This window comes from Eumetopias jubatus, unplaced genomic scaffold (genome assembly GCF_037043125.1).
Source record: "Eumetopias jubatus isolate StellerSeaLion01/CBP00866 unplaced genomic scaffold, mEumJub1_p1.0 scaffold_8, whole genome shotgun sequence".
NCBI lineage: Eukaryota > Metazoa > Chordata > Mammalia > Carnivora > Otariidae > Eumetopias > Eumetopias jubatus.
In genome coordinates, this window is record NW_028274814.1 from 85,499,880 (window position 1) to 85,516,997 (window position 17,118).

General features: G+C 40.6%; 1 protein-coding gene across 4 annotated transcripts in view; it reads right to left on the reverse strand.

Moving 5' to 3' along the window:
• R3HDM2 (R3H domain containing 2) overlaps positions 1-17,118 on the reverse strand; it is a 157,539-nt gene that overhangs the window by 139,350 nt on the left and 1,071 nt on the right. The window lies entirely within an intron of this gene.

Below are 17,118 nucleotides of genomic sequence, written 5' to 3' on the forward strand. Positions count from 1 at the left end.
AGGGCTCGATCCCAGGACCCTGGGATCACGACCTGAGCCGAAGGCAGACGCTTAACGACTGAGCCACCCAGGCACCCCTATTCCTAGGTATTTTATTATTTTTGATGCAATTGTAAATAAGACTATTTTCTTAGTATCTTTCTGATAGTTCATTATCAGTGTTTAGAAACACAACTGACTTTTGTATATTGATTTTGTATCCTGCAACTTTACTGAATGCATTTACTAATTCTAACTTTTTTTTTTGGTGTTTAAGGTCTTCTACATAAAATGTCATGCAGAAAGTGACAGTTTTACTTCTTCCTTTCTGATTTGGATGCCATTTCTTTCTTTTTCTTGCTCAACTGCTCTACTTAGAACTTCTAATACTATGCTGAATAAAGTGGCAAAGAAGGGGCACAGTCGGTTGAGCATCTGACTCTGGGTTTCAGCACAGATCATGATCTCGCAGTCGTGGGATCCAGCCCTGCACCATACTCCGTGCTCAGCCTGCTTCAGATTCTCATTCTCTCCCCTTCTCATCTTCCCCTGCTCATCGATCTCTCTCATTCTCTCTAAAATAAATAAAATCTTTAAAATAAATAAAAATAGGGGTGCCTGGCTGGCACAATCGGTTAGGCATCTGCCTTCGGCTCAGGTCATGATCCCAGGGTCTTGGGATCGAGTCCCACATCAGGCTCCTCGCTCAGCGGGGAGCCTGCTTCTCCCTCTACCTGCTGCTCCCCCTGCTTGCTGTCTCTCTCTCTCACTCTCTGACAAATAAATAAAATCTTTAAAAAATTAAATAAAAATTAAAAGGTGACAAAAGCTTTCAGCTATTCACTGTTCAGTATAATGTAAGCTGTGGGCTTGTAATATATGGCCTTCATTATGTTGAGGTGCATTCTCTCCGTATCCACTTTATTGAGTTTTTATCATAAATGGACGTCAAACTTTGTCAAATGCTTTTTCTGCATTTATTGAGATGATCATGTTTCTTAGCTTTCATTTTGTTAAAGTGGTATATCACACTGACTGATTTGCAGATGTTGAACCATTCTTGCATCCCTGGAATAAATCCAACTTGATTATGGTATATAATCCTTTTAATGTATTGTTGAATTCAGTTTGCTCATATTTTGTTGAGGATTTTTGCATACATGTTCATTGGGGATACTGACTTGTAATTTTCTTTTCTTATACTTCCACTGTCTGGCTTTGGTATCAGGGTTATGCTAGCCTCTGAAAATAAGTTTGGAAGTGTTCCCTCCTATTTTTTAAAATAGTTTGAGAAATATTGGTATTAATTCTTCTTCAACTGTTTCACAGAATTCACCAGTGACACCATCTGGTCCTGGACTTCTGTTTCTTGGGAGGTTTTTGATTACTGGTTCAACCTCCTTACCAGTAATGGGTCCGTTCAGATTTTCTATTTCATGATTCAGTCTAGTTAGGTTGTATGTAGTTATCCATTTCTTCTAGGTTGTCCAATTTGTTGGAATATAATTGTTTGTATTTCTTAGGATCCTTTATTTTTTTGTGGTATCAGTTGTAATGTCTTCTCTTTCATTTCTGATTTTGAGTCTTCTCTCTTTTCTTCTTGGCAAGCCTAAATAAGATTTGTCTATTTTATCTTTTCAAACAACTAGCTCTTTGTTTCATTGATCTTTTCTATCATCTTTTTAGTCTCTATTTCATTTATTTCTGCTCTGCTCTGTTATTTCCTTCCTTCCACTAACTTTGGGCTTAATTCTTCTTTTTCTAGGTTTTTTTTTTTCCTTTTGGAGGGGAGCAAAGTTTATTGAGCAATAGTAAAGTGATAGTACAAAGCTTCCAAAGAGGGAGGGGACACGAGAGGGTTATCCTTTTTCTAATTTCTTGAGGTATAAAGTTAGTTATTTGACATCTCTCGTTTCTTAACGTAGGCATTTCTCACTATCAACTTCCGTTTTAGAACTGCTTTTGCTGCATCCCATAGGTGTAGTATTTTGTATATTGTATTTCCATTTTCATTTGCCTCTGGGTATTTTTTTATTTTTCTTGATTTCTTCTCTGACCCAATGGTTGTTCAATAAATAGCATGTTGTTCAATCTCTACATATCTGTGAATTTCCCAGTTTTCTTTTTTTTAAAAGAACTTTTTTTTAAAGATTTTATTTGACAGAGAGAGAGACGGGAGAGCATGCGCAAGCACACAAGCAGGGGGAGCAGCAGAGGGAGAGGGAGGAAGGGGCTCTTCACTGAGCAGGGAGCCCAACGCAGGGCTCAATCCCAGGACCCTGGGATCATGACCTGAGCCGAAGGCAGACACTTAACCGACTGAGCCACCCAGGCGCCCCTCCCAGTTTTCTTCTTGTAATTGATTTCTAGTTTCATACCATTGTAGTTGGGAAAGATTCTTGATGATTTCTATCTTCTTAAATTTATTAAGACTTGTTTTGTGGCTTAACATATCGATCCTAAGAATATTCTGTGAGTACTTGAGAAGAATGTTTTTTCTCTTGATTTTGGATGGAATGTTCTGTGTATATCTGTTAAGTCCATCTGGTCTAACATGTCACTTAAGGGAATGTTTCCTTATTGATTTTCTGTTTGGATGCTCTATCCCTTGATAAAAGTGGGATATCAAAGTCCCCTACTGGGGTGCCTGGATAGCTCCGTCGTTAAGTGTCTGTCTTCGGCTCAGGTCATGATCTCAGGGTCCTGGGATCGAGCCCCACAACGGGCTCCCTGCTCCGTGGGAAGCCTGCTTCTCCCTCTCTCACTCTCCCTGCTTGTGTTCCCTCTCTTGCTGTGTCTCTCTCTGTCAGATAAATAAAATCTTAAAAAAAATAAAGTTCCCTATTATTGTATTGCTATTTCTCCCTTTTTCTGTTAATATTTGCTTTATATATTTAGGTGCTCCCAAAACCTACCCCTTTCTTATTTCCAATTAACAATACCATCCATTCACCTAAGACAGAAACTGAGTCATTTATTCACAATTCCTTTCCTCTCCTTCCACATTTAACCAATTTCCAAATTCTAGCACCATCTCCTTGATCCATCTGATCTTCTCAGCTCCTATCCCCTCTTCTCTGCTTCTATCACTTCTGGGCAAAGAATTTAGTTAATGGGGCAAGAGCTCTTTTTTGCCTCCCACAGAGCAGCCAGCTATGTTCCTAACGGTAACTGCTCTACTGGCCTCTATCCCTGAATAACTAAAAGCCTCTGACCTACACTTGATGGATATGTAGCACAAATGAGAAATAAATTGATGTTTCAAGCTACTGAGAGCGGGGGTTTGTTTCTTACCCAACATATCCTGGTCTATGTGGATTTCAACTTCTTCTGCATGGGCTACTACACCAGCCTCCTAACCAGTGTCTCCCCCTCTACTCTATATCCCCTATAAATATTTCTCCAAATTACTACCACAGTTACTCTTATAAAATAAACATTTCTATGACTAAAATCTTCCAGGATACATGGGTGGCTTAGTCGGTTGAGCATCTGACTCTTGGCGTCAGCTCAGGTCATGATCTCATGGGTTGTGGGATCAGCCCCAAGTCAGGCTCAGCGCACAGGAAGGCTGCTTGAAGATTCTCTCCCTCTGCCCCTCCCCCTGCTGTATGCTCTCCCTCTCTCTCTCTCTCTAATGAATAAATCCTTAAAAAAAAATCTTCAGAGATTTCTCTTTGCCTCAAAATATTCCAAATTCCTTAATATAGCTCTTAAAGTCTACCATAAAATCAGGCTCTCTATATATCCTCTCCAGCTATTCAAAATAGTGCTGTATCTCCATACATACCTTATTCTTTAATATTCCTAGGTCTTCGCTCAGGCTATTCTATCTACTTAAAATGCCTTCCCACCCTCACGCCACCTCCCCGACCTTTGCCTGCCTAGCCATATAAGACCCATAGTCAGCTATCCCTCCCATTCTCTCAACAGCTATTCAAATTTGGCTCTCTTTTCAAGGCCCCTATTTTTTTTTCAAGGCCCCTATCTTAACAACCCTCCTTAACACATCAGGCCCCTAACCCAAAAAAATAAGTCTTCTACATCAAAAGGAATAGTAAGGCCCTACGGCCTTCAAGTTCTTTTGTTCAGATACCAAACATCTATCCCCACCCCTTTCTTGACCTTTTCCTTCTATTGTAATAAAGAAGGTAACAATTCTACCTCTGTTCTGGATTTCATCTTCTCGACATGCTCCAGGACTTCACTCCATTATCCCCACTCTCTATTGTCTTTCTCACTCCCCAAACATATAAATATGATCAAGTCTCTCATCTTAAAAAAACTCTTCCTTGAACCCCACAATCCCTCACTACTATCCTCTGTCTCCACCTCTTTGTAATGACCTTGAAAAACGGCTTATTTGCCTTTATTTTCCCCACCTCCTATATATTCCTCAATCCAATGCAATTTGGGCTCTGCTCTCATCACTCCAGTGACCCTTTCACTGATGTCACCAATGACCTGAGTGTGAAATCCAGTAGGTTCTTTTCTGTCCTTACCATACTTGACCTTTCTACCCCACTTGACATGATTGCCTTCCTCCACCTTCAAACTCTCTTCTCTAAGGTCCTATCACACATATTTTATTGGTTTTCCATTTACCTTCCTCACCTCCTCAATTTTCTTCCAAGACTTCACTGCCACTAGTCACACCTTTAACTGTCAGTGTTCTTCAAGACTCTCTCCTCAGCCTTCAACTTTTCAGTTTCCAAAATGATCCTTAGATGACCCAACCCATCACTTCAACTACAGTGTGTATACTGCTGAATCACGAATGTCTCTCCAGCCTCAAATTCTCTCTCCAACTCCAAGCCGGTACACCCAACTTCCTTTCAGGCATTTCCTGTGTGGTTCCATAGGTACCTCAAATTCAACCAGTCTAAAACCAAACACCTCACCTGTATTTCCAAACACACAACTTTCTGTATTCCCTAACTCATAAATGATGTCACCATCCACCCTGGTATGGAACCCAGAAAGCTAAGACAAGACCTCATCCCTCTCAGCACTATTCATTCTCTCTCTCATTCGAATGTGCGCGCATACACACACACCTCCAAGTCTAACTGGTTCTACCTGCTAAATATCTCTTGAATCTGTTCATGCCTGTGCACTTGCAGGACCACTTCAGAGCCTATGTCTTATCTGGATTATTTTGACTGCCCTTAAACTGGACTCCCTGATGCCAGTATATTTTCCAATCCAGTTCCCAATTTGTCACAAGTGATCTTTCTAAAAATTAAGTCCTTCAAGGAGCGCCTGGATGGCTCAGTTGGTTAAGCGTCTACCTTCAGCTCAGGTCATGGTTCCAGGGTCCTGGGATCAAGTCCATATTGGAGGGAGCCTGCTTCTCCCTCAGCTCCCCTCTCCCCTGCTCATTCTCCTTCTCTCTCAAATAAATGAAATCTTTAAAAAAAATTAATAAATAGGGCGCCTGGGTGGCTCAGTTGGTTAAGCGACTGCCTTCGGCTCAGGTCATGATCCCGGAGTCCCGGGATCGAGTCCTACATCGGGCTCCCGGCTCAGCGGGGAGCCTGCTTCTCCCTCTGACCTTCTCCCCTCTCATGCTGTTTCTCTCTCTCTCTAATAAATAAATAAAATCTTTAAAAAAAAAAAATTAATAAATAACATGGAATTTTTTAACTGTGTGTTTGGGGGGTGTTGGACCCCTAACCCCTATGTTGTTCAAGGGTTAACTATACTTTTGTGTAATCTATAATAAAACATGAGCTCCTTAAGGATAGGGACAATGTCTTTTTTTTTTTTTTTTTAGTTTCTTTGGCATATAACAATATCTAACAAATAGGCACTTAAACATCTCAGTGAATAAGTGATTTGGTCTTTTCATAAATTTTCTTGATGTTAGGTATTTGGAGGCACTTGAAGATCCCTCTTTCTATTATAAAAATACAGAAGGACCAGAAGCTAAGATTTTTTTTTTAAGATTTTTTAAAAGATTTTATTAATTTATTTGACAGACAGAGAGTACCAGCCGGGAGAGGGAGAAGCAGACTGCGACTGAGCACAGAGCCTGATGTGGGGCTTGATCCCAGGACCCTGGAATCTTGACCTGAGCCGAAGGCAGAGGCTTAACTGACTGAGCCACCCAGGTGCCCCTAAGAGAAGATCTTCTAACAGAGACTCATTCTAGGAAGAAAACATACAGGTGACACTTATTTTAAACAAAGACTAATAATAAACAGATAGTTTCTCTGATTTCTAAGCTAATACTATATGGTAGGCTTGCAGTACACCAAAGCAGCCTATATAAAAGGATTAAATCTGTGTTAGGTGAAAAAAGCTGGGTGGTAAAACGAAACAGTGGCAAGTGAGTCCCTATAATTATTATTTTTTCTTTTTTTCCTTCTCCCCTCCCTGTAATTATTTTTTTAAAGATTTATTTATTTGAGAGAGAGAGAAAGAGAGGGAGAGCACAGAGGGAGAGGGAGAAGAGACTCTCCACTGAGCAGAGAGCCCGATAATGGGACTCAATCCTAGGACCCTGAGATCATGACCTGAGCCAAAGGCAGACACATAACTGACTGAGCCACCCAGGTGTCCCCTCCCTGTAATTCTGCATTGAAAATCTATCATCTTTTCAGGGGGCCTCATTTGGCAGAATGTCCTTATTGTGGGCATTGAGCAAAACACAAGTCAACAATAAAGGACAAAATGAAACAGAGAAAACAGAATTTTGTGGCCTAGAACACATAATGGACCTGAATAGATCCTATGTCTGCATCCAGCCAGTCCACTAAGTTGAAAAGACAACTGCCATTTCCCAACCAAGAGACAGACAAGCAGTTATGAAAGCAATGTTAATTCCAAAGGAAAAAAAGGAAGAAAATAGAGCACACAGAAATAAAGCAGTGTTTTCTCATACCCAACATTAACTTCAACGCTGTTGTGTTATTTAACAGCACTGGAGAACATCAGAGACTAGTAATTTGATCACGTTTAATACAGACAGTCCTTCTATGATAGGCTATGCTTGCTGACTGTGGCCACCAAGCTGGTATAAATAAAACTCAGGTACATGGAAAGTATGCTCATTAATATCTGCAGATACCTCTTTGTCCCTCTTCTGTATGATTAAGATTTTTTTTTATTCATTTGAGAGAGAGAGAGCATGTGAGAGCATGAGCAGGGGGGAGGGCCAGAGAGAGAGAGGGAGGAGAAGACTCCCTGCTGAGCAGGGAAGGCCAAAGTGGGGCTTGCTCCCAGGATCCTGGGATCATGACCTGAGCCAAAGGCAACCGCTTAACTGACTGAGCCACCCAGGTGCCCCCCTCTTCTGTATTATTAGCTAAATATAGGTGGAGTAAAATACTGAAGCTAGCTTAAGAATACATTAAATGGAGCTTCAGTCTCAAGTGTCCACATTTTATTTTTTTTTAAGATTTCATTTATTTATTTGAGAGAGACAGAGATAGTGAGAGAGAGCATGAGTGGGGAGGAGAGGGAGAAGCAGACTCCGGCAGAGTAGGGAGCCTGAAGCGGGACTCAATCCCAGGACCCTGAGATCATGACCTGAGCCAAAGGCAGATGCTTAACCGAAGTGTCCACATTTTAAATCAACAGATGTATCAAAAAGTATTACTGTACCTAACCTTTAGAGATACCTCCAAAAGTAAGTTTTCCTCTACCCTAAAAGGAAGTAGACCATCAACTCCATTCTACATATGAAGACATTGATTCAGTGCAATTATTGAGATTAAACTCAGAAAAGCATCAGAGAACTTCAAACAGGGTTAAAAATTCAGAGTTTTAAACAGTGACTTTGATTTTATTTCTCATAAAGCCTATACAGAAACCAAACAAATCTGTATTCTTTCAGTAGTCCTATCTTGCTGGTCAAATATACATAATTTTTCAGCCATTACATTCATTCAAAAAGAAAGAAAACATATTTCTGCACTACCATAAAGGGAAAATACTGCAAGTATAAAACCCTATTTTGACTTCATAATCAAAAATACTGACAGGATGGAGAGTAAAACACAAAGAATAACTTTTAAACCAAGTAACTCTGAAGGGAAAATAAAAAGATTGGAAAGGGGGATAAGTAATATAAGGTTGAAGACACTGTGATAATAGGAAAGGTAACACTTTGATGGTACAATCAAGAAGGGTAAAAACTTAGGTCAGGGTTTCAGTTATTGGCCTTAGTATAGCTCTGATCCAAATCAAGACTCAAACAATGATCTCTCTTGGGTATGGCATTAGCTAGGAGAGGCAAAACTGGCAAAATCACAATCTAGAACATACCCCTCTAGAACATATGCCTCAAATCATCTAGTTTCTTTCTTTCCTTCTCTTCCTTACAGTTAGTAGAGGAGTAAGACAAAAATCACATGTTTTAGAGAGCTCTTTTGGCACAGGAGAGATCACGATCCTAGCAAATTTAACTTCAGTGTGAGCAGAAACTCAGAATGGAATACAAAGAGAGAAATATGATAGGGTAAAGACAAAGGGGAACCCAGCTTTGTGGAAAGTGGTTCAAAACAGACAAAAAATAAGAGGTTTAGGATGCCTTGAAAGGGTTCCAGAACATGATATCCAAACCAGTGAAGGTTTTTGTTTTTGTTGTGTTGGGGAACAGAGGCATTCAGAGGAAACAATGGTTTATCCAAGGCAGCAAGGTGAATAGGGAGGGTGAAAGAACAAGTAATTTATCTGTAGCTGATGCCTAAGCCTGAAAGCAAAGGAAAGACAGCAAAATATAAGGCAGGTGAGGTTAAAACACCCAGGTTAAAACAAATCAAAACAAAACAGAACAAAAACAACCTTTGTATGGGGAGCAAAAAAGAAGACATTAAAAGGTTACAAGCAGGGCGCCTGGGTGGCTCAGTCGGTTAAGCGTCTGCCTTCGGCTCAGGTCATGATCCCAGGGTCCTGGGATCGAGTCCCGCATCGGACTCCCTGCTCTGCAGGAAGCCTGCTTCTCCCTCTCCCACTCCCCCTGCTTGTGTTCCCTCTCTCACTGTATCTCTCTCTGTCAAATAAATAAATCTTAAAAAAAAAAAAGGTTATAAGCAGCAGAAAAATTATAGACTTTAATCTTCTTTTGGCTGAAGGGTACAGAACTAAATGAAAGATTAGAAGGAGCAAGACTAGGATAGGAAGGCCAGTTCAAGCCCATCACAGTTATCCAGATGAGAGAGGATGGTCTCCTGAACTAAGAAAGTGGCAATGCTAATGGAGAGAAATGGAAAGATTCAGGACAGACTGAAGAGTTAAGTGTCTACGTAACTTATAATTACTGGGTGTTAAAGAGTAAGGACTCAAGTTTAACATCGAGGTTTCTTGGCTTATGCACCTAGGTGGTATCATTAACAGAAAAAAGAACTCAGAAGAAAAAATTTCCATGGAAAAATTATTTTTGCCTTAGTCATGCTGAATCTGGGATGCTAGGTGACAATCAAATGGAGATATTGAAGAGACCACTGAAGAAATGAGCCTAGAGCTCAGGTGAGAGATCAGAACTGGAGACACAGATTCACAAGTTGTCAGCTTATAGTAACAGATGCTAAGTGAAGCCATCAGAGTGTATGAGACTGGCTGACTGTGTAGAGCAAGGTTTTTCTAAATGTCATCCAAGACAACCGACCAGAGACATCCGAAACACTTGGAATGTTTGTTAAAGGGCGCCTGGGTGGCTCAGTTGGTTAGGCGACTGCCTTCGGCTCAGGTCATGATCCTGGAGTCCCGGGATCGAGTCCCACATCGGGCTCCCTGCTCAGCAGGAAGTCTGCTTCTCCCTCTGACCCTCTCCCCTCTCATGCTCTCTCTCTATCTCATTCTTTCTCTCAAATAAATAAATCAAATCTTTAAAAAAAAAAAAAAAAGGAATGTCTGTTAAAGTACAAACCCCATCCCAAACCTACTAAATCAAAATCTCTGGAGGTAAGACCCAGGAATCCACATTTCATTCATTCATTCAACAAATGCATATTGAGTGACTATTCTAGGTCCTAGGAATACAGCAATTATAAAATAAGTAAGGTCCCTGTTCCCATAAGGCTTAAGTTCTAGGTGTGACCCAGACTACAGACAAGAAAACAAACAAGATAACTTAAGATAGTGGTAAGTGCTGTGGAGATAATGAAACAGAAGAACGTGATAAAGCACAAAGGGGAGGTTATTTTGTATAGGTGGTCAGGGAAGATCTATGGCAGGAAGCATCTGAGCTGAGACTTGAAAAATAAGAAGAGGTAAGGCAGGTAAAGATCTGGGAGAATAACATTTCATGCAGAAGGAATTTTAAGTACAACGGCCCTGGGGGCCTTAACTGTAAGAACAGTTAAGTGTAATACAAGTTAGGTCAGAGAGGCTAGCAAGGGCCAGATCCGGAAGGCTTTTGTAAGCCTTAACAAATTCTCCAAAAGATGCTTATGCCATTAAAGTTTAAGAATGAGAGAGAGTCAAAATTCAGAAATCTTAAGGAAAACACACACTAAGAGATGAGAAGGAGAAAAAGAGCCAGGAATGCAAGTGGAAAAGAAATTAGTGTCACTGGGCGCCTGGGTGGCTCAGTTGGTTAAGCGACTGCCTTCGGCTCAGGTCATGATCCTGGAGTCCCGGGATCGAGTCCTGCATCGGGCTCCCTGTGCAGCGGGGAGTCTGCTTCTCCCTCTGACCCTCTCCCTTCTCATGCTCTCTCTCTATCTCATTCTCTCTCTCAAATAAATAAATAAAATCTTAAAAAAAAAAAAGAAATTAGTGTCACTGAAACATTTCAAGAGAGGGGTCAACAGTGACAAATGCTGCAGAAAAACTGAATAAAATAAGGATAAAAAGGATGAACAAAGTCTACCATGTTCTTCCCATTGATTTTGATGGCTGCTGGGAGCTGCCTCCACCAACAGCATGAGAAACACTAAGTGCCCACTTCTTGTGTGGGTATACATTCACCTGCTACCTACCCATAGCACGCTGTTTCCTGGAAGTTATCAGCTGGTTACTGTCCTAGATTTTCTTCTTCCCTTTTCGCACAGTCACAAAGGAAGAGTAAGTAAAAAGAACAATTTGTGAGTTTAGGGAGAAAATGTATTTCAAATGTATTCATTATTAAATTTCAATTGTCACTGCCTTGATTACTTTCCTGCTAATTCTCTGTTACGAAGCTTATAGAAGCTTTCACAAATCTAATCCACCTAGTTCTCCAAGGGACAAAGAATTACCTGAAGCCCATAATGTTGCTCACATGCCAAAACCATGCATAAATTCTTACAACTGACATTTGCAACAAAAACACTGCCCCACAAAAATTATGAACCACATACTTGGAAAATTTGGTCTTTTAATATAAATGTTGACACCCCTTTTTTTTTTTAAAGATTTTATTTATTTATTTGACAGAGAGACACAGCGAGAGAGGGAACACAAGCAGGGGGAGTGGGAGAGGGAGAAGCAGGCTTCCTGCCGAGCAGGGAGCCCGATGTGGGGCTCGATCCCAGGACCCTGGGATCATGACCTGAGCCGAAGGCAGATGCTTAACGACTGACCCACCCAGGCGCCCCTGACACCCCTTTAAGGTCCAATGAGCTTCTAGGAAAGAGAAAGTGCTTTGCAGATATGAATATGGTTTTGATCATTAGTAATAATAAACACTGAAACACAAATATTATCAACATGAAATATACCAAAAGCATCCATACAAGGAAGATAACGGACAAAGTGGCAAAGGAAACTAGTTAATGAACTTATAACAGTCTATAGTTCGTACATCAGACAAGAACTATATAAAAGACTAGTAATGATTGGGGCACCTGGGTAAGTTCAGTCACCTGAGAGCCTGCCTTCGGCTCACCGAGCCCCGCATCAGGCTCCCTGCTCAGCATGAAGCCTGCTTCTCCCTCTCCCACTCCCCCTGCTTGTGTTCCCTCTCTCGCTCTGTCTCTGTCAAATAAATAAACAAAATCTTAAAAAAAAAAAAAAAGAAGAAGAAGAAGACTAATAACAGGAGCAAAATTATCTCCAAAAAATCTAGATAGAAGATGACCAAAACTTGACCAGCTTTTTTTCTCCCAATACAGACTCACAATTAACAAATGCCAACTAGAAATAAACTGAGTTCTTTTAAAACCTGCTAATGCTTCATTTATTCTTATATTCTAGTTCTATAGGATAAGGACTTAAGCTGAGATCTTTCAGAACCTCTGAGTAATTGTATGGGTACCAAATTATAGTTTTTACTTGCTTGTAAAAGATTTGGAGATATTCAATTGAAAAAAAAAAAGCTATAAAACACCTATAGAAAAATGGAAGAATCAGAGAAATGGAAGAATCAGAACAATGGTCTGAGGGAAGAGACCTTACAGGAACACCAACAAGTGTCATTATTTTCCCCAAGAAAATACCCAAAAATGACTGCAAATTGTTTCCCAAGAAAAATCGAAGTCTTTGACAATTTAGAAAAGTCAGAGTGTGAACAAGTAAGGAAGCAATCAAAGGGAATGAAAGATTTTTGATGCTTTTGTGGTTAACAAACAGGAATAGAATAAAATGAGTCCTTTAAAAACACCAGAAGTGTTTTCACTATTAAGAGACATGACTACCTGAGGCTTTTGCACCTTTTCTCTCATCTCTAATTGGGGTTCCCAATTTGAGAAGTTCTATTTTTTTAAAGCACAGGAAAGCACTCTGGGAAACTTACTGTCAGACCTAGAAAGCTGAAACAGCTTTCCCAGTATAGGCTCAAACAACTGAACAACTCACAAGAGACCCTGCAGAAAATCAAAAGAACACCTGGATTTAGTAAGCATCCCAGAATCTCTCCTATCATACTTCCCAAGTGAAAATGATGAAATCAGCGGAGACTGTTGTAATTAAGAGCTTTTAACATCAATTTTTTTTTTAAGATTTTATTTCTTTCAGAGAGAGAGCACGAGCAAGCATAGGGGTGGGGTGGGGGAGAGCAGACTCTCTGCTGAGCAGGGAGCCCAACATGGGGCTCGATCCCAGCACCCTGGGATCATGACCTGAGCCAAAGGCAGACGCTTAACCAACTGAGCCACCCAGGCACCCCAACAACATCAATTTTAAGTGCTGGCAAAAACAGATATATGCTAAGGAAATCTAAGGGAACTCAAAAAGGAGTTAAAACAGATCAAGGTTAAGAAATCTTTCCTATCTCTGTTTTCAGAAATAAACTCAAAGTTAGGAAGGAATGACAGAGTAACTTCATTGGAAAGATGGGACACGTGCTACACTGCCAACCTAGCAACCATGGGGGCAGCTGGGTGGCTCAGTTGGTTAAGTGTCTGCCTTCAGCTCAGGTCAGGATCCTGGAGTCTTGGGATTGAGCCCCACACCAGGGTCCCTGCTCAGGGGGGACTCTGCTTCTCCCTCTGTCCCTCACCCCACTCATGCTGTCTTTCTTGCTTTGCTCTCACTCTCTCACTCAAATAAATAAAAATTTTAAAACAAAAATAAATAAATAAATAAACTAGCAACCATGGTAAAAACAAAAGTTAATCAACCGCTAAAAGACTATTAAGTCAAATGTTTTCTACACAGAGAATAAGGATACAGCTGGAGGAAAATACTGAGGCCACTGTGTGTGAAGAAGGTCTCTAAAATTAGACCCACCAACTGTATTCATGCATACACATTCAGTTATTTTTCCTACTTGTAAACTGGCAGCACATTCCACACAAGGACACTCAGAGTCCCTTATCCAATCTTACAAGGAGGCATAGAAAAACCTTAAAAAAACAAAACAAAACAAAAAACAGCATACACTGTTTCACAAAATTCTCTCCTCTGCACTTCCTGGGATCATGCAACCAAAATGCAACACTTTTTATCCCTTCCTCAAAATATGCTTTTTCCTGAAAACTTTCCTTGAGTTTATGAAGAGATCTGGTACAGGAATAAGCACTGCATCATTCAGAAATCATTACCTACACTGAAACATTGTCAGTACTCAGTATTATCTATCAGAGCTGAGAACATGGTATAGAAATGGTTAAGTATCTCTAGAGCATGAGAAAGACTTCCTAGAAACTTTGTGAAAGGATTTAAAAGAGGGCAACAGAAGTTTAATAGAAATATTTATCAAACTACCTATGTCAAATTATTCACAAAATAAGAACTACTGATCTATTTCTGACGCTGTTACTTCTTTACCCTAATACCAGAACCACATCCAGTCCAAATAGATACAAGATCCCCAATTCTGGGGTGGCTCAGATGGTTAAGCATCTGCCTTTGGCTCAGGTCATGATCCCAGGGTCATGGGATCAAGCCCCACATCGGGCTCCTGGCTCAGCGAGGGGCCTGCTTCTCCCTCTGCCTCTCTCCCTACTCATGATTTCTCTTTCTGTATCTCTGTGTCTCAAATGAATAAATAAAATCTTAAAAAAAAAAAAAGATCCCCAATTTTTCCACCCTCCCACAAACTGTTCTCTCATAGGCCTGGCAGCTTTCAATGTCCTGGCAAAGGTGTAAGCAAAAACTTTAAGCTTTGCCACCAGCATTCCCACAAAGTGTTAAAACCCCTATCTCAACCCCCTTTGCCTTCCTAAGCTGGAGAAGAGTGGCCAGGACTGCCACAAAGAGAAACCTCATCTAGGCCACTCTAGCCAGAAGGTCAACAAAGGTAACAAATGCGCCAACCAAGAAACGAGAAAGGAAAAAATAAATGAGGGATAATCCACAGAATTCAGGAGGCCTGCTCCTTTTCTCCTCAGACTTAATATAGAATTTAGTTGCTAAAAATGCCCCCCCAAAATGGATTTATGAATAAAAGGATCAGATGTTCCCTAGAATGAACCACTCCATCATCGTTAGAGAAAGCTATTCTCATAGTTTTTGAGCTCAACCAGCTCCACATGAATGGGGGGGAAAAAATATAACCCATAGAGCCCACACTGTAAATATTAACATCTTCAGTCTACTGAAAAATTCAAAGGGGAACCAGCCTGTTCAGTGCCTTGGGGCCAAAGAGGTAAGGATGGTAACTGTCTCATCAGGGAAGTGAACACACATCAATGGAGGAGCCTGAAGCGGGAGGTCAAAATTCTAGTCACATGAGATCTTACTATAATCTTCCTCTAGGGCCACCAACACCAAAGATCCCCTATGCTTCATCCTCTCTGCCTTCAAAGTGCTTTCATTCAATGAGCTGAAAGCACAAGACTTCTGTCAAAAAGAGAAATGTGGCAAGAAATGACAGAAAAAGAATCTCAAATTCTTCCAATGAGTACCTCACAAAATCCTAGTGAAAATTCATTCCACACTTCCAAGGACAACCAATCATGATCAAAAATTCATGACAAGGAGAAAACTGTTGAGCACCCAATGCATGGTAAGTTCTATGCTAAGTGCTGAGGACACAGCAATTAACAAAACAAGACTATTTACTCTCATTAAGCTTACTTTCTAGTGGGGGACACCAAACATAAGTACATTATAGGTTGCTAAGAGTAAGGAGAAAAATAAAGCAGAAAAGTAGGATAGAGAATTATGTAAAGGTTAGGGGGGGTTGCAATTTAAATAACCAAGGAAATGTCACTGTTCAAGTGACATTTGAATAAAGAACTGAAGGAGGTGAGGGGACAAAGTTATGCGGCTTTATAATGAAAAAGTGATCCAGGAAGATCTTGGGAGTAAATGCATAGCCCCTGAGGCAAGCAAAAGTGAGCCTGGTGTGCTCAAGGAAGGGCCAGATCAAAGGAGTATGCTGGGGAGGAAAGGGTGTTACAGATCTAGGGCTTTAAAGGCAATTGTAAAGTCTTTGGTTTTTATTCTGAAAAAGCAAGGAAGCTATTTCCCCTTCAGACTCCTCTTTTCCATTAAAAAATACCTGGCACCCTATTTTTACATACCCAAATTTTTTTATTTTTGTTTTAAATTGTGGGGATTGGGGCACCTGAGTGGCTCAGTCGGTTAAGTGTCTGCCTTAGGCTCAGGTCATGATCTCAGGGTCCTGGGATGGAGCCCCACATTGCATGAGCCCCGCATTGCATTGGGCTCCCTGCTCAGCGGAGAGTCTTCTCTCTCTCTCTCTGCTCCTCCCCCTGGCTTGTGCTCTCTCTCTCTCTCTCAAATAAATAAAATCTTTAAAATAAATAAATAAATAAATAGTGGAGATCTACAATATAGATCTTACAGTGGACACAAAGACAGCTGGAACAGTAACTGTGAAATTTAACTTTTGCTGACAGTTCATCAGACATTCCAGAAAGATTCTCTGTCCTCTCAACCCTATGGAGAACAGCAATGGGGGAAGAAAAATACAACTAAAAAGTGAACTGAATTAACCTAACCTACCACTTGGCACCCCTATTTAAGTCATTTTTTTTTTAAGATTTTATGTATTTATTTGAGAGAGAGATTAAAAAACAGCATGAGAGGGGAGAGGGTCAAAGGGAGAAGCAGGCTCCCCACAGAGCCTGGAGCCGGATGTGGGACTCGATCCCAGGACTCCAGGATCATGACCTGAGCCAAAGGCAGTCGCCCAACCAACTGAGCCACCCAGGCACCCTATTTAAGTCATTTTTGTTTTGAAGTCTCCAGAAAGAGGAAAAAAAGGAAATACTGGAGAAAGGAGAAAAGGAAGAAAAAAAAAATGCATGAGAAATTAAGAGGAGCCACTAACAACTAATTCAAGTGCCAATCTAACTATTCAAAAATACAATTAAAATGCTAGGAATGTGTGATATTCGGGAAGTAGAACCTGTCACCTCCTTCTTCCCCAGTCTCCATGTGCCCACCAACATCAGACAGAACTCAGGCTTCTCTATTTCAGTTAAGTCTATTTGAAAAAAAATTTATACAAGAACATTCATCCAACTGGGATCTGAATTTAAATTTTCCCACACCAACAGAAACAGACTCGGAGAGCCATCTGAATCCCCATGTTCATAGCAGCATTACTGACATTGGCAAAGACAGGAAAACCTTAATGTCCATGGATGAATGAATGGATAAAGTTGGGGGGGGTGTATAATTGAATATTAGCCATAAAAAATGAGGAAATTCTACCATTTGTGACAAACATGGATAGGCCTCGAAGGCATGTAAGTCAAAGAAAGAAACAGTGTACGATCTCACTTAGATGTGGAATCTAAAAAGACAAACGAAAAAAACAAAACACCAAGCTCATAGAAAAAGAGATCAGACTTGTGG